The 17,868-nt window shown below is 36.3% G+C and overlaps 1 protein-coding gene across 1 annotated transcript in view; it reads right to left on the bottom strand.

The window, feature by feature from the left end:
- Positions 1 to 12,435, bottom strand: part of LOC118199656 (uncharacterized) — a 430,613-nt gene extending 418,178 nt beyond the window's left edge. The window contains exon 1 of the mRNA XM_085824456.1: positions 12,082 to 12,435. The gene's annotated coding sequence lies outside the window, so the exon portion shown is untranslated. The remainder of the gene's footprint in view (positions 1 to 12,081) is intronic.
- Positions 12,436 to 17,868: the final 5,433 nt, after the last annotated feature.

Here is a 17,868-nt window from a genome sequence, read left to right as displayed (position 1 = left end):
TGCCGAGTGTTTTCGAATAATCCTTAAAAATTAAAAAAAAATTAGTGGAAAAGTGAAGTCTCCAGCGAATTCGAGGGTGATTTGACAAAGCTATTTTCAAATAGACGTTTAATTTTAACGTTGGCACGTTGGCATTCCTAGCTAGCATGTTCTTCCAGTTAAACTTTTACGAAGCTCAGATCTGATTAAGTGTTAATTCTTAGATTGATGGATAGCTCGCCAAGTCAACTTTGAGCGACTCTAAAAAAATCCGGATATAGCATTGGTGATTTTTACTTTTTAGATTCATAACAAAACGTTCCCTTTTGAAAGGTGGAATTCCTGCAGCATCTGAAAGAAAGGATTTGTCCCGCTTGTCGTCAGATTGTTTCTACTGTATATTAAGCGTATGTTATTGCAATATCAGCAGCCACTGTCCCTTTCTGAAGCGATCTGCAAAACTCCTCTTGAAGGGATTCACGGGGAACCTGTATGTATTCATTTGACACTATCAAAAATCACACTATCAACATCTCTTTTGGAGTAGGATATGGCAACCATTCTTCCAGTAATATGGACACGACAATAACATCAAAAACACATGATTAAAAAAATGACAACAAATGACTTAACAAAATCTCCTTCCTTACACTTTCCTAACAAGAATTTATTTTAAAATGTATGAAACAAATAAGGAAGTAGAGCGGAATATGAAACTATTATTGGCCTTAAAAAGCGATAAAAAGGTGGAATTTTTTGTTATGAAAGAGCTTAAACCTCTTAAAATTATCCGAGCATTGTTTAAAGCTAGATTTTAGAGTGTTAAAAAGGAAAAGTTCTTTTTCAGGTGGACAGCGATGTTGGTGGAAACCGGTTTGACTCGTCGTGTCTTTGGAAAGTTGACACTGCAATTTTTGTTTCCCTTTCTGATAGTGCAACCACGCGGACAGCAGTGCAGCTGTCAAACACTGTACTTACTCGGTTTTGAAATGTCAAAGCATTCCTTCACGCTGTTTCCGATACCACAACTATTTAAAAAAACCTCCACGTCTTATTCTTAATCTGTTACCTTATCGTCCATTTGTTTTCCTTTTTCTTCTCTCCTCTTAAAAAACTTCTTACATTTTAGTCTTTCGACATTAATTTATATTTCTTTTATGTTTATTACAAAATATTGCACAAGTAATACATGTATTTGTTGAGCAAACTCAGTTAGAGGCTCACTTGAGGTCATGTCGCCGATTAGTATTGCAATTAATTTTAATTGAGCCTTTTGTTTAAGTAAATAACCTTTGGTTGCTTTGGCTAATTAATTAGCCAAGCAATCATTGAACGAAATCTTTTACTTCGAGCTAATAACAATACTGAACAATTAAGAACCATTTTCGCTATGTCAAGATTGCTTGTAATTACCCGGATGTTTTCTCTTTCTTCGGAGCAGAAGCTCAGAAACGTAACTGATAGGGAACTTCAGAGAATAACTTGAAATATTCTTGGAATGGGGACCAAAACTCGAAATTCAAATACCATACTCATAATATAGTATTATATATAATATTATATAATATAATTATATATAATATTTCCACAGAAGAGGAATGTTCAAAATAGCTAATGCTATAAAGCGCATTTGATACTGCAGTTCCAGAGTAAAAATGTTATACCAAGTATAAACAATAATATAATACTAAAGCAGTAAAAGTTATCGCGAAAAAGGCCTATAGTAATAACTACGAAACGATATAAACTTCAAAAGCAAAAAGGGATTAGAAAAGACTAGAAAATTTTCATATTATGAACGCAAACATTCAAAAACATTTCAAAGACAAAGAACTTATATACAAAGAATTGCAATAAATGGTAAATTAGCCCAACTTGAGGTTTCATACGGACATATCAAGGGAAAAGCGTGAGAAAACTTGAATCTAGCTAATACAATAAGCGTGTTTCGTCAAACATAAACAATTGAGACAGAAAGCGGAAGTTCATATAATATATATAATTAAATAGAATTAATTTGGTAGCATTTTTTTAATATGGACTTTGGCAAACTATGAGATTGCAACGAAAGAATACAAATTACAAACTCTTATGTAATAATAATGCTACAATGTAAAAGGAATCCCTTGCAAGAAATGTAAGCATCACGGAACTGTCTGAAAGAACTGTAGAATTACAACCCACAAAATACTGAATCACACAAACCTGTGAACAACCATATTCCATATGATTTCACACTTTCAACAAATTTGTAACTAACATGTAAAATCAGTTGTATCACCATGTTGCAGTAATATTCATATACCACCATGCATAATGTAAATTTTCTTAGATGTAAATGTATATACGAAGCACTCGGCACACGCGGACGAGCCCCCTAAGGCACTGCTGGTAGTGGTAAGGCCAGAGGATTGCGTGAGGCGGGCATCTTTTGTTCTAAGTTTAGGCTATTCGAGTTAGGAAGTTTAGGCTATACGAGTTAGGAAGGGACAATACCTGGATCACCTGTTGGTAAATATCTGATGTACCCCCTACTTTTACCTATACCTATACCATACTAATATCAAGCATGCAAACTATGAATGTATTACTTAGACCTATGCTAAAAAAAGGAATTTGAAGCTCATGAAGTACTAATTCGATTAACAGAAAATTTGCACTTCAGTAACTTCGCAATTTATAAATCTAAAGCATGTGGGTCATGATTATTATTGCAGAGTTTTGCCGCCCAGACAGTATAGTGGTTAGGGAAGCCTGACTGCGACACCGAAGGGTCCAGGTTCGAGTCCCGACCAAATGTAAAATTGTCCTTTCATAGGAGGTAAAGGTTTTACTGTGGAGGCACCTATTAGGAGTGCCGAATGCTGTTATAGGCAAGTACCCGCCATTGGAAAAAAACAACAACCTCTTTTTAATGTATCGCGTGATCTTTATTTAATAATTCAAATATGTATTTTAAATTGCTAAAATACATTTTCTTTTCCTATGTTGAAAAAGTTGACCGATTTACGATAAACATCGAAAGTTTTGGAATGTTTTTTAAAAAAAGAAAAAGAAAGAGAGAAAACACGAAAACCAACTTGCACCCGATAAGTCTTTTTAATCTGTAAAAAATCGGGGGGGGGGAATGGCGGTTGCGTTAATACGTAAGTACCTGAAGGATTTCCTAACCCATAGCAAATATCATTTCCCTCAAATAAGAAATATATCCGTGAATTTGGGTCATTTCCTCTGTAATTGTTTAGAATTCTAGTATAATTATGATACTTATGTTTTAATTTTATTATAATTGTTTTAGATTTAAATAATTCCTTTTCAACTTTCCGTTGTAACTTCACCAAAAACACAGCAAAATAATCCTACTCCAAAATCTAGTTGGTTGATTTATTTCATTATGGCAAAGCACTCGAGAGCTATTTGTCTAGAAGGGAGGGATGCCTTCGGGAAGGGGGAAGGACTTTAAGGGAAACTGGCTCGTATACATGTTACACATGGCAGAAACTATGAAAATGCCTATGCAGCCAGCGCTTTCGCCGGGAATCGAAACCCAGGCCGAATTATCAGGGTTTAGGGACAACCGCTCGACCGCTGTTGGGCGTACTCCAAAATCCGAGTCAGACTTTTAAAGTACCTAACACTTTGTTGGTCTGCAGAAATAGGAATATGGACTCTAGAAAATATTGTTTCCTGAAGTTACGCAACACCAGCGGGTCAAGTGATTAAAACCGTTGTATACTGGGAGTTCGACCTGGGCTCGATACCAGGAGAATGGACTTAATTGCATGGTTGATTTTCGTGGTTTTCCTCTCGTATAACGTCAGTGCGAAAAGGTTTCTCTTATACAGGCCTTAACGAAAGCATCCCTTTCTTTAAACAGATATCTCTTATGGGTTTTACCATATCCGAATAACAGTGTAATCTTCCGTACGTTACATATAAAAAGTCATCTTCGGTTGCCTTCCAAATATGGTAAACAATTTTCACGCCAAGCTGTCAATCTGTATATGTCCAATATGAAGCCTAAAAACACCATCCAGTCAAATGATGGTCTTAATCTGAACTGATAATTCTGAATGCATTTCTAAGATTTGAATTGTTTCTAAATGTAGATTTACATTACAGAATGCATAAGATAATGCATTTTTAGTTATTCGTGTAACTATTTCGTGTTTGGTAAATCGAAATACTAATACGAAATCTTGACGGAGATTGGGATTTGCATTTAAGAATTTTTGTGAAAGTTTTGTGAATTTTCATTAATTACTTCGACACCGTGTCGTGAATTTTGCCTTTTTTCCCAGCGATAAAATTAGTGCCGTAATTATAAATATGGATTTTCCGAAAATAGGTTATGAAAATGCAAATCATGGACATCATGTGATGCTAATCATGGAAAAGTCAAGTACTAGACTTGACGCATAAATTATTCATGATTTTTTTAATATCCTTCAATAATTCCATAAAATATTCGAGGCTGCATAAATTTAGTTCAAACGTGAGCAATGCACATTTTGTAAGTTACAAACAATGTATTGTTGGTGAACCAATTATTATTCTTGCCGCTGTTGAACTAAGAGCTTGGATTTTCATTATAAGTAGTCTTAGGCTGCATATTTCTTTAAAGAAATCAGGACAATGAGCAGGTGTAAGAGAAACAATGAAATTCTATTTTCGTTGATTTTCTCCATTCACAATTTTATAATTTACTGAAAGACTGCTTCCTTTTGCTTTAGAAAACCCAACCCGGCGAAGAATCTGACATTCATCAGTTATTTGGTATTATTCATCAGCTATTTTGATTATTATGATATTACTATTTTTCAAAAGAACTTGCCTATGCACAATAAATCCTTTTTGTACAGAGTAATGATCTTAAAACTTTGCTCACTATAGGAAACCACAAAACTATAATTTTTATTTTGCGGAATTTCTAAGGGACTCACTAGACTAAACGTTAAAAAATAATAATAATTAACAATTTATTAAAGTCTGCGTATAATTTGTATGGAAAATTAAAAGAAAATTATTTCTAGGAAGAGATATTCGAATTCTGGAAATCTTGAAAAATATTCTATATATAGTACACTGACTACCAATAAGTATTTGGACACCTGTGATAGAAAAGAAAGACTAACTTTATTCAAAATCAATAGTTGGTAGAGCCTCCACGAGAGGTATTTACAGCGTGGACCCTCCGGGGCATACTTTCCACAAGTCTGTGTATGACAGTTAGTGGTATTTTCTTCCACTCTGCTTGGAGAAGACATAAAAGTTCCTTCCCCGATTTTGCAAGGATAGTGCACCCCTGAATTCGGCAATGCAACTCGTCCCAGAGGTTCTCGATAGGGTTCAGGTCTGGACTCTGGGAAGGCCAATCCATTCGATGAACTCCATTGGCACCATACGAAGCCTTGGTTAACGTCGAAACATGACAACTGGCATTAACTGTCCTGAAAGTAACAGGGGCCCAACCCGTAAAACTGCCACAACGTAGGAAGCACATTGTCATCTAAAATAGTGCAGTAGGCATCGGAGTTGAGCTTACCATGAATGGGGACCAAGGGTCTCAGCCCATACCAGGAGAAACACCCCCAGACCATAATTCCCACTTCGACGAACTTGACTGTTGGCACAATGCATTCTGGCAGGAGACGTTCTCCAGGTAGACGCCAAACCTAGACCCTGCCATCCGAACGGTAAAGGGTGAACCTTGATTCGTCACTCCAAAGAACCCGTTTCCACTGATCTACGGTTCAATTTCGATGTGCTTTGCACCCCATTAACCGAGCAGTGCGTTTGGACTTTGTGATCAAAGGCTTATGGGCAGCAGCACGACCATGAAAACCAAGCAGATGTGTTTCCTTACGGATGGTATTCATTGAAACAATACTCCCGGATGCCTGTTGAAACTCCTCGCGGACGAGGGCCATCGGTTGGGTGCGGTTCTTCCGAATTTCTCTGAACAGCACTCGTCGGTCTCTACCCCCCCCCCCCAGTTTCGTTGGTCTGCCGACTTGGGGCACATTCCGACAATCACCCCTCACCTTCCACTTCTTAATCACATAGGCCACTGTCGATATTGGGTACTTCAGATCGCTAGATATGTCCCTTAAGGATCGGCCACATTTGTGATACCCGATAATTATACCTTTCTCGAAATCAGAGAGCTCCGAACTGCGAGGCATCTTGCATGCGACTAAAGCCGAAGCTGTTTCCTACACGATATATACCGGCGGAGTCCGTGGCGTACCTTGGGACCGCAGATATCGTCATTTGCATAGGTGTCCAAATACTTATTGGTAGTCAGTGTATATATATATATTAGTTATACTATATTATATATAAAAATATATACTATATTGTATATATTTTTATATATAATATTCTCTTATATTGTATATATTTTTATATATATTATTCTCAGCACGCAATTTAATTAACTGCAATTATATTTTTGAAAGTATAAATTATCGTCTGCTACTTGACAACTTTGTTTCCATGCAAAATAGCGCTTTTAAAGAAGCAATGGAATGAAGTTTATGTTTATGCTCTTTCCGAAGAAAGTTATTCGTATTTAGTTATTAAAAAATGCAGTGAAAAACATGAGTTTTTGGTATCTAAAGGATCATAGATAAATCAATAAGAAAAGGAAAAAACATCAAAGTTTGGCTTCAAGGAAAAAAATTGTTCAAATTGCAAATCCAAGGAAAAATGGACTTTCGAATGTCGCAAAGATAAGAATTTTAATGTTAAAAGACAATTTGCGAAGTCAAAGGACAGTTGCATAATCACTAAAATGCTCAGTGTCAACTGTAAACAAAGTGATTAATGCTAATTCGAATCTTGAAAACGATAACCAGGAATCTATTTTCTACCCAATTTTTCAAATATGAAACACCTTCTCTTTACCCACAATGCCATCAGTCAGTAGAGCAGCCTCACGTCCAAAGCTACTGTTAATTTCCTGGAAAAAATGGAACAAGAAAGATGTATCAAAGCCACACCCTTCACTCATATTCCACCAAATCTCCTGATGTATCATCCACAGATTTTTGCGCTTTTAAGATTTTTAAAAAGCGGATTGTTCGACCTACAACCCAGGCCCACGAGCGGCCGAGCGGTCGCTGAACACTGGTAGTTCGGTCCGAGGTTCGTATCCTGCGAACGGGCTTGCTGCATGGGCGTTTTCCTGGTTTTCTCCATGTGTAACGTGTATACGAGCCAGTTTCCCTTAAAACGTCCTCCACGAAGGCATCCCTCCCCTTAGGCAGATAGCCCTGGTGTGCTTTGCCATAATTAAATAAACCAATCAACCTACAACCATCCTTGGAAAGCTGTTCAAGAGGAATGGGTAAAATTCATCTTCCATACCACTAAAGGCTTTAATTACGTTGTACAAAGATAGCGAAGAATAAGAGGTGTCAAATGAAACATTTAAAACGCAAAAATATTAGTTAAAATATTTCTGTAAATATTGTTGCGTTTTTCTCTTCCTGACACCAGTTGTTACGTTATTTTCTTCCTTCACGTTCGTACGGGGTTTGTAGATTTGGAGTGAATAACGACGACACTTGATGAAGTATCGAAACACACTTTATTAGCCAGTATTGTCAGGACAGCTCCAAAACACGTTTTACAGTCTTCGATGAACAACTAAAAAAACGCTGACACGATCAACGACACAGCCTTCAGGTTATCAGGCTATCACGGTGGAGACAGCTTCCTGCAAGGCACCCGACTCTGCTTGGTCGTTCTTGGAACTCCACGTACTCTTGAGACTCTCCACGCTACAACTCGCGATGCACTCGACGACACACGAGCACGGCTCCCGACTCTTCGGTTCAGTCATTCCCGGAGCTCAACACGCTCTCTCGACGATGCACTAACCGCATTACAGTACGAGACTCTTTCGGTGCACACGACGACCCACTCGGCATTCGCTGCTCGGCTGTCAACTCGATCGACTTCGCAGGGATTGACTGGCTAGATGAGACACCAACTTGATACTGACTCTCTCGCACTCTATGCGAGGCACAAACACTAACTGACTGCGGACCAGCAGGGTTTATAGCTTTCGGCTTGTGTTCGGGAACATTCTGGGCTAAACCGGTAAGAATTCGTTCCAGAAGTTTCTCCAACCGTCCATGGTATATCGCCAATTTTGTCGCGAAATATTGCCAAATGGGAGATTTCTCGTCAAATATGGCAACCCTGCCCTCCTTTGCCATTTTTTATGGTAACCCTAAAACTGCTTCGCAGGGAAGCCATCTTACCGCGCATGTACATTTCGTAACAATATAATGACAATCGTCTAAAAAATGGGCGAATAGCCTGTGTAGAAAGCGAATACTGCAAATTCAACCGACCTAACTTCTTGGTTGCTCTGCTTACCAAACAGTTTATTTTCTAGAGAAGAATTAAACATTCCATATTTCATGTTTACCTATTTTTTCATATTTCATGTTCTTGGCATAATCCAGCTCTCCCCCAGATACTTGCTTTGATTTAAAATGATTCCGGAAAATGTAAAAACTCTGAAGTATCAGTCAAATATTTTTATCGAATTAAATATGCTGAACATGAATCTCAAGCTTCGAGGGTTTTTATTATGTATCGTCTTTAATACATTTCATTTATACTTTCTTAATAACTGCAGATATATTTTTGAAAGCTGTATTCCTAAATTTGTTTTCCATTAAACGCATTTTCAGCTGTAGTAAAAATTTTTGGTACTTACGTATTATTTCGTCGACCGTTGGCGGAAATTTAGGGAACGGTCGCCAATCGTTACTGAAAATTCTAAGAAATGGGGTGACCTATAATTGGCGCTAAATCGCGCCACTTGGGCGGTCGTCAGGAAAATACGTAAGTACCGAATCCTTTAATATTAAGTATTTTTCTTCCCTTCCTTCTTATTGTCCTTGTATGAGAGATGCGAAAGATTTGACAAAACTTTGGCATTTGAGAAAAATTTAAGTGTCGTCCTACCTCCAATCATTTCACTACAGTTTTACTAATAATCGTCTCCTTCCTTTTAGTTTAAGTAACGACAACAAATAAAATCGAAATATTATTTAATTAATTATTTTAGAGGTTTAGTTTTTCTGTCTGTGAACAATTCTTTCGAATTTTGGTTATGGCTTTCAGAACCCCTACAGAAGTTGTATAGAGCCTTAGGGTTTCGAGGAAGTTAAAGACCGCTGTACAAAGGCAAGCACGGATATTGGCCCCCCAGCCGCCGAGCCGTAACGTTCCTAAACACTGGTAGTTCGATCCGAGGTTCGAATCCCACGAACAATCTGGCTGCGTGGTCATTTTCGTGGTTTTCCCCACGTTACACATGGGGAAAACCACGAAAATGCCCATGCAGCCAGCTCGTTCGCAGGATTCGAACCTCGGACCGAACTATCAGTGTTCAGCGACGTCACCGCTCGGCCGCTCTGGTGGGACCCTTGTTAATACGAACCAGTTTCCCTTACAAAGCCCTCCATTAAGGCATACCTTCCTGCGGTTGCCTTAGGGCGGAACATATAAATAATTGAAGAGTTGCAATGAGTGTGAACAGTCCCTAACGCATAAATAATACAGAACAGAATTGCTTAAAAGGCGTCCTTAAAGAAGTATATTAAATAAATTATTTCGGTCTACATGTAAAAATATACGACACGAAACAATCTTCATGTAAAATAAAACAGTTTTATTAGCCTTCAAATGAAGGACAAAATAATTCCAAATTGTAAATACGAAACGTTAATGCAATATATTATAATTTTATTATTTTACGTCAACGTTAATGCAATATATTATAATTTTATTATTTTACGTCAACGTTAATGCAATATATTATAATTTTATTATTTTACGTTAACTTTATTATTTTACGTCAATAAAACGTAATATCATAATTTTAATCGAATAAAAATAAATTTGTTTTGTTTTATGCAAACAAAAATAGTTTAACTTAAAAAATGTCAATTCTAAAATTCTGCTTGAATTCTAAAACTAAACATAAACATTAAAAATGTTTAAGTTTAATTTTATTATGAAAAATAATGTTCAATAATAAAACAATGTTTAATTTTATTATGAAAAATAATGTTCATATCCAGTTTTAGAATCAATATAAAAAAAAGTTGTCCTTTCTGTCCTCTTATTTTAATCGTAATTGAAATTGTTGATTGATTTTGGAAAAGAGTTGTAATTTTAAGCAAATGAAAAAAAATAAAATGTAATTGATTAATTATATCGAAAAAGTGTATTTCGCATTAGCTCAGCATTAGCTTTATGGAATTAAAAATATTTTACTTTTCACTGTATAATCTTTCTGGTGAAATAATATACCACAAAAAATTGCGTCACAGTAAATAAATTATTAAGGGGGGGATAAAAGGCAATCCTTTTGAAGAAATTAAACAATGAAGAATCTGCATAAATATATATGTTTCTCACATTGTGATAAAACAACGGTACCTTGATCCATCAAATTTTGAATGATATTTAATAAATAAAGGTAACACACAAAACTTAAAAAATGTCTCTTCGGACGTAATTTAAAATCTGAAACCTTTCAGATTTTAATTATATATATATATTTTAAGTCAAAGGCACAATTTGTCCAGAAGAGCTATTAATTTCGTTTTGGCATTTTGCGTTGGTTCAATATAAACGACATTTCACTTTTCAAATTGTTATCATCAAATATTAGAACCCTGCATTATATTTAAGGAAATTAAATAATGAAGAATCTGCGTGACTGTATGTTCATGTTTGTTGCACTGTCTGAAAATAACGGTACTTACAGACACCCAGTTTTGAATAACGTAATCCTCCACTTGAATATGCGAATCTGAAAGCCCAAGTTTGGAGTTTGTTTTATTATCTGCTTCATATTTTGTAAATCTTTAACGAATTTTTGATTTACAAACACAACGATTTCAAGACCAGCAATGCCAAAAACAGTTCCAAAAACAAATTAATCTCCAGCGCTCGAGACTGTGCACCGGAAATGGCAAAGATATGTTGTTTTTAAATTACTTTATGATTAGTGCTGTTGAATTGAATTTTATGTTTTAAATGCGAAGAACATGATATTTGATAAATAAAGGTAAACGCACAAGACATTGTAAAAGCGAAGCTTTGAACTTAATATAAAATTTGAAAGCTTTCTGATCTTTTAGCCCAAAGGGGCGTTAGATCCATAGAGCTATTGGTCTCAAAGCATATTATCCCCCTGTATTATATTTAAAGAAACTAAATAGTGAAGAATCTGCATGAATTAAGGAATGTTTCTCGCATTGCTAAAAAAAAGCGATTCCTAGATTTAGGATAACGTAGTTCTCCAACTGAACATGGGCGCTTGGAAGCTTTTTTATTATCTATTTCAGATTTTAGGTTAGGTTAGGTTATTTAATTACGGCAAAGCTTCGAGGGCTATCTGCGTACGGGGAGGGATGCCTTCGTGGAGGACTTTCTAAGGGAAACTGGCTCGTATACACATGGGGAAAACCACGAAAACACCCATGCACCGTTCGCGGGATTCGAACCTCGGACCGAACTACCAGTGTTCAGCGACTTTTACCGCTCGGCCTCTGGTGGGCTTCAAATTTTAGGAATTTTTGATTAACAAACTTAACGATTTCAAAGCGACCAATGGCAACACTGTGCGGAAAAGAAACATTTTTATTTCCAAGCGCGCAATCGGAAATCGGAAATTCTACAAATATTAAACAAAATAACAAATATTATTTTTTAAATATTTTATAATATTGCTGTTGAAGTGAATTTGTTGTGGTTTAAGTGCGAAGAACATGATATTTAATAAATAAAGGTAACACACAAAACGTTTAAAAAACGCCCTTTCGGGCGTAATATAAGATCTGAAAGCTTTCAGATTTTTTTTTTTTTTTTAAATCGGAATAACTGTAATCTTTACGTTTGAAGGTATGTTATATTACAAATTTGATTCAAAAGTAAGCAATAAAAATTTTAATCTGCAGGTATTGCTCATTAGCATTAATTAATTGTTAATTGTCACAACTGTGAACAATTTCTCGTTACCTAAGTGTAAGGAGAAAATAAAGTAAACATACAAAGCATCCCTACCTGTGGTAAAGTAGTTCCTCTGTGGTATATCCAACATGTCCTTTGCTAGACAGTAACACTTATCCATGTATTGCATTCATAACACAGTATCCAAACAGTCTGCCACAATCTCGTTAATCACTCCTCATTACTCATTCAAAGACATCCTTCATCTGACTTCATGTGTCTATTGTAAGACACGACACGGTTTGATGATAGCATCTACGAACGCTGTATCTTTTCCAACCGAGGTGGGTTAAGAAAAAGAGACGGACCCTTGCCGGAAATTGAGACACAATGGTTTTGCGTAGCGTACGAATTTTCTCACGCAGGAGCTAATGGACAGGTGGGAGCGAGGAGTGTATCCTGCGGGGTTTACTTGTTGACTGGTCCAAACCGAAGAAGTGTACTTTCTCGATGGTGCTTATACGAACCGGCTTCTAGGGTTGCTGTTGCTGAATTGGGTACGGCAGTCTTCGGGGTTATCGCCAATTAAGTCGCATTTTTTTTTTCTTTTTCTTTTGCTGCTTTTAATATTTTCTGTCCGTTTTGCAAAGAACTGGTATGTTCGAGACAAGAACAACACCGTTTCTTCAACGAACTAGAGATGAATTTTTTTTTTTTGTGTGTGTGTCCTTGGCTTTTAACAAAAATTTGCCCCAAAAGTATAAATGGCAAGTGATTGGTAGTATTTTTTTTTTAATTTATGCTTTAGAAAAATTGATAACCTTTGTCATAAATAAGCCAGCAGCAATAGCAGTAGAATCGTGACGGCTGCGTTACTCGCAACTCACGTGAGCTTGTTTATCGTTTTTTTTTTATAGTGCTTCTGTCTAAGCACTTCTAAATATGACAAATGGTTTCGGTTGTGTGGATATGCTTTCCGTATTCTTAAAAGAATGATGAAAACTATAAACAATGCCCTCCTAACATAAATTTCGTGACCAAGGAATTTATAGATTTAGCGTGTCCTTGATGCGTTTTTGCCTATTGGCATGCCCAGTTTGATTTTTAACGAGTGATGTATTTTGATAGAAGTTCGTTCAGCTGAAAATTCATTCAAACTAAACTTTCTACCAGGGGTTCTCGACCGGTGGTACGCGTGCCACTGGTAGTACGCAAAAGAAAAATGGATGGTACGCAAAGAAGTATTTTTAACTATTAAATTCAAAAATTTAAACCCCAACATCCTGATTGAGTTTTTTCTCTAACAAACGTGAATTTATGCGATCTGAGCTTTGTTCATGAGTGGTGGTACTACAGGTTTTCAATTTTTGTTTAGATGGTACGCGTTAGTCAAAAGGTTGAGAACCGCTGTTCTAAACCATTCTACTTGTTGTTGTTGTTGAGAGTCTTGTCTATGTATTTCATAGAAGAATGGCCAGAGCATAAAGGAGGGTGCGAGGATCTCCCACCCCTTTTCCCTACCACCAAACGACACGAGAGAATTTTCGCCTGGCTGTGTATTTAGAGTGCCCACATGCCGCAAAGACACTATACATTTATAAACATCCATGCCTTCTCCGAGATTCGAACCCGGGGCCTTCGGTATCCCAGTAGGCTCCTCTAACCACTCTAATAGCAATTACATGACGTATTTCCTCACTGGTCATGGGCCCTTTCCTTCATACCTCTGCCGCTTTGGCTTGAGAGAGAATGGTAACTGTGAATATGGGGAGGAGGGTCATCCAGATCATTTTGTGTTCTCCTGCCCACACACAGCACTCAACAACCTCAAGCAACCAGGAGCCAGATTCTGGCTAAATTGGTTCCAGAATCTACAAAGTAACAGAGTTGCCCAGCGGAAACTGAAAACAATAATTGAGTACTGTACTAGCAATTACTCTTCTGACACTGGAAGATAGTAGTCATAAAAGTCTATATAAGCTAGTTCAATATGTCAGCAACAGAGTATGTGATATGTATGTTCAATATGTAATTTTGTATTTATGCTGTGCCAGGTTCTCATACATAAAGTTCCTTCTGTATCTGAATGATGTAATGTAAGTCTACATGTTTATACTTTTATTTATGGTACCTAATTCATACTAAGGACCACGCGTACCTCAATGGCATGCTTCTTGTACACTTTAACTATCATGATAACGTATATGTATAGGTGTATATATCAATATGAGTGAGAGTATGTATACTTTTATTTGTTTCGGAATATCTATGTATGTAAGTGTGTACTATATATCTGTATATGAGTTTGTATTTATATGTATATGTTACCGTGAAAGACCGAGATTGGAGAATGTCGATTTTCACCGGAGAATGTCAACATTCACCAAATACGTCGGTGAAAGATCGAATATTTCTTTACATTCTTGTACATTCGGACCCTCACCTGTGTAGGTCGACAATCACAGATATGCTCTGGTGTAGGTCGAGAAGAGAGGAGTATATGTACACGCTGCCATTCCAAAAGGAAGTGTTCCGCAAATAAATGCAGTTGTAAAAGCAAGGGTCTCTTGTGCAATTCTAAGTGTCATAATAGTTTAAGTTGTTGCAATAAATAAGATTTGAATCACATAATTTGGTAAGTTTATAACTTCTATTATTTTCCTTTCTCATTTTGAATGTACTGTGTGTTATTCTTAAGTTCTTATTCTGAGTCTCAAGTGCGTTTTTTCGTGAATGAATTACGGAGAAGGAAATATAATATTCTTATATCTTCAACATTCACCATTAGTACACGGTGAATGTCGACATTCACCGGTGTAAGTCAGAAATAAGAGTATTTGGAAAATATTTCGGACACACACCAAGCGACTATGTGAATGTTGACATTCACCGGTGAAAGTCGACATTCTCCAGAATTCGATGTTTCACCGTAACATATATACATATATTTTGATTGTACTCTTCTTCAAGTGCCTTGTATATATTTCTTTGTACATTGTTGTACTCTTCTTCAAGTGCCTTGTATGCATATGTATATCTCTTTTTTGCATTTTAAAAATGTCGTCTGCTCAGCCGGGGCTGCGGCCTGGTAGCTAGTAGTTGACTCCCGCCGAGTTGGTAACCAATTCTGCATGGATATATCTATACCTGGGTCAGAAGCCAACTCAACGGTTTACCTCCTCTAACCACTATACCGTCTGGGCGGATAAAGCCTCTGAGCACTTTGAAATTCTGGTTTTTTTAGAATTCTGGCGAAATAGCTTGCTACATGAGTGTTTTCGCGGTTTTCCTCCATATATAACTTGAAAATAAACTAAATTTTCACTTAGAAAGTATTCAAAGAAAATATGTGTCTCGTTAGGAAGGAAGCCCTCATATGCTTTGCTGTACTCAATTAAACAAATGAATAAGATTAAAATTGTGCGTTTAATACTTTTCTGCTTCATCGCAGTTAAGAGCAACCAGTACTGAAGAAACGGATTTAGATTTATTGGATTATTGGCAAAAGCCTATAAAATGTCAATACAGCCAGGCCAATTATCGGGACTTGACTCTGGGTCGAACTGTCTTTCAGCAGTTTTACCTATCCGGAAACTGGTAAGCCTCGCGTGTTTTGTCGTTATCGAATAAACAAAAACCCTGCATAAATTATGCCGGGAGTATCTGTGTATAAATGTAAAAAATCGGATGTGTACACCACATGACTTCCTTGTACGGAATATTAAATTATACGCATTTTTTCCTTGAATTTCATTTAAATTGATTGGATTTACTTCGGCGACAGCGCATAAACCACAATAGAATAAATGAACTCTTTTAAATTCACTATATTTGTTTACTATAACGACACTCTGAATGCAGAAAATTTATATCATTTGAAGAATTATCGTTGCCTCATGTTCTATTCAAATACTATAATAAAGCTAAAACGATGTATGAAAGAAATTAAGCAAACAAAACATAAAAGAAACAGTTTTTCAGAGACGATTTAGTATTTCTCATTCAATTAATTCAGTTCTCATTTCGCGACAAGGCAAAAATACATAAAAACTCAAAATATCTGCATTAAAAATTACGAAGGAAATCTTAAACACTTCTTTCCTCGAAGAAATTCCAGGAAGGATTAAGCATGATTTAATTCGCAATAATAAATGAAGGCGTTATTTTTGTGTTGCGAAGCTTAATCTCTCTAGATTGGCAACAAATCTATAATTCTGCTGTTTTAAATGTAAACAAATATGTCCGCCTTGTTATTTAAAACTTAACCGCACTTAAACAGCTTTTAAATTGTTGATAATTGTACAAATATTGCTTCCAGAATTACGAAAGGCAGAAAAACCTTAACCGGAAGATAAAAACAACATAATTCAATCATTTTTAAAGTAAAAAATGTACAGTTTACAAACATATAAGAGTAAAGAAACTGAGATCCCTGAGCCGGGTAACAGAGTGGATATATATATAAATATATTTATATACGTTTGGTGCGGCCGATGGCAACCAAAATACGAGGTGCACATCTACATGTTATAGCAGTCCTATATACAAAATTTCAACGTTCTGAGGCTACTCGTTTTTGAGTTATGCGAGATTCATACGCACGTACGTACATACGTTCGTACAGACGCCACGAAAAATTCTCTTCAGAATTCATTTTAAAGCAGTTTTATAATTTTTTTGGAGGAAACGAGTCTTTTATTCTGTCCTTACGTACAGATATCACGCAAAAACATCGTTAAATTGGATTCGATAGCGGTCAAAATGGATATTTTCGTTGAAATATGTTGCCTGAAACTTTTCGCGATTACAATACTTCCTTTTTTCTTCGTACAAGGAAGTAAAAAGGGTTGGTATCAATCAGACTAATTTGACCTATTAATGTGTTTTGGGACTATTGTGAGTTGATATTTATTAGGAGAGAAGTTGAAAACGTCGAGCTAAGTTTTAAAAATTTGGTTGGCCTTGACCGATTTATTTTTGTTCAGCAAGGTACATAAAATATTCCACTTAGAGTCCAATCACAACATATTCTAAATTATTCTTCTATATTTCATGCAAACTAATAGCTCTTGCTGATATTGGAGTTTCCTTTAGGTTCAATAGCCGGCAGTTCATGGGATTCTTGCCGTTTTGTTGACTGACGAGCAAGGATGTTTTGCTTACTTCTTAAAATGCGACATGAATAATGCATTCAAGTTTAACAACGTGAAAACCATGTATTACAAATGATATTCTAGCAAATAACAGATACTTTTTTTGCAAGGAGTTTTATGATTTTATGGATCACAAGGTTTCGAAATTGAAGGACAAAAGAAGGAGGCTAATGTCGAGAATGCCAGGGAACAGCAGAATACTGAAATTTTCGCTGGATGAATGGACAGATTGACAAATATCTGAAAAGGTGATAAAAAAGCGCATTCACTGAAGATGATACTACTTGAAAATAACGCCAAAAAATGAACTTGCAGTCTGAAAAATTGTATTGCTATCACAACTTTCCATTAACCAGTTATTTATAACTTTATCTTTTACTATCACTTTTCCTTTTCCGTTTCCTCAACAGAAACGTAAATGAGTTAGAGAGTGAGTGAGTGAGCGCCACCAAGGAAGACCACTGACCTGGCCTTAGCCTCACAGTATGTTATCTTCCTGGCAGAAACCATCTACTCTCTGCTCCATCCTGCTCCGGGAAAGCAGCCGAATAGACGGCTAAGAGCCTCATATAGTCTACATATAAGCTTGGATGTTGTTGTACGGGGAAAGAGTATCCTGTTAGGAACTACTTAAAATTAAGCAAAGAAGCAATCAAAAGACTGTTAAGAATCGCTATTAGAATAGACAGAAACTTGTGTTAGATAAAGTAAAGATAGAAGGACTTTGCCTGAAAAATTAACTGCCGTG

The sequence above is a fragment of the Stegodyphus dumicola genome, chromosome 9, assembly GCF_044657685.1.
Source record: "Stegodyphus dumicola isolate Sdum_Otavi_A_Nest chromosome 9, ASM4465768v1".
In the NCBI taxonomy this organism is placed as follows: Eukaryota; Metazoa; Arthropoda; class Arachnida; order Araneae; family Eresidae; genus Stegodyphus; species Stegodyphus dumicola.
The sequence above is the reverse complement of the archived record's forward strand: the minus strand, read 5'-3'. Positions and strand labels throughout refer to the sequence as shown.